Source organism: Octopus bimaculoides, chromosome 6, assembly GCF_001194135.2.
Source record: "Octopus bimaculoides isolate UCB-OBI-ISO-001 chromosome 6, ASM119413v2, whole genome shotgun sequence".
NCBI classification, from domain to species: Eukaryota; Metazoa; Mollusca; class Cephalopoda; order Octopoda; family Octopodidae; genus Octopus; species Octopus bimaculoides.
The window spans coordinates 106,260,187-106,260,791 of record NC_068986.1 but is presented as its reverse complement, the minus strand read 5'-3'; the positions used below and the strand labels follow the sequence as shown (position 1 = coordinate 106,260,791).

General features: G+C 32.2%; 1 protein-coding gene and 1 long non-coding RNA gene across 11 annotated transcripts in view; one reads left to right on the top strand and one right to left on the bottom strand.

The window, feature by feature from the left end:
* LOC106871985 (FMRFamide receptor) overlaps positions 1-605 on the bottom strand; it is a 337,948-nt gene that overhangs the window by 193,734 nt on the left and 143,609 nt on the right. The window lies entirely within an intron of this gene.
* LOC128248164 (uncharacterized) overlaps positions 7-605 on the top strand; it is a 22,420-nt gene continuing 21,821 nt past the window's right edge. The window contains exon 1 of the long non-coding RNA XR_008264466.1: positions 7-116. This is a non-coding gene — a long non-coding RNA (uncharacterized LOC128248164). The remainder of the gene's footprint in view (positions 117-605) is intronic.

The following is a 605-nucleotide window of genomic DNA, read 5'->3' as shown; positions in this document are numbered from 1 at the left end:
AGTAATGTTCTCGTGTAAAAGAGGGGAGGACAGTTTAGGTTTAGCCGTGGAAGGAAAAGCCTACGGAAAAGATCACGGTAACCTTGGTCAATATTCTCATTGAAGAAACTATAACAGTAAGTGACTCTCTTTTGCCTTTTTGTTTTTTTGTTTTTTTTCTTGTTCATAGGGGTAGATAGATAGATAGATAGATAGATAGATAGATAGATAGATAGATAGATAGATAGATAGATAGATAGATAGATATTACGTTGATTTCATTTGTTATTACTAAAAGTTTCACTATTGTCTCATCAATCAGACGGCTAATGTGGTCTATAATCAACATGGCTGTCTCATAGATCAATCATTCATAAAACTTTGAGTAAAGGCAGCAGATGCCAGCCAATTAGGTCTTCTACTTCTTTGTCTTCTTTACACATTTTCACAGTCTTTAATAATTTTTATATCTATATGTAAATGTCTGCATGTAACAGCGTATATGTGTGTGTGTATATATGTGTCAATGCGTATGCGTGTACATGCATATATATGTGCGTGTATACAGAGAGAGACAGACAGACAGATACGTATATATATATATATATATATATATATATATATAT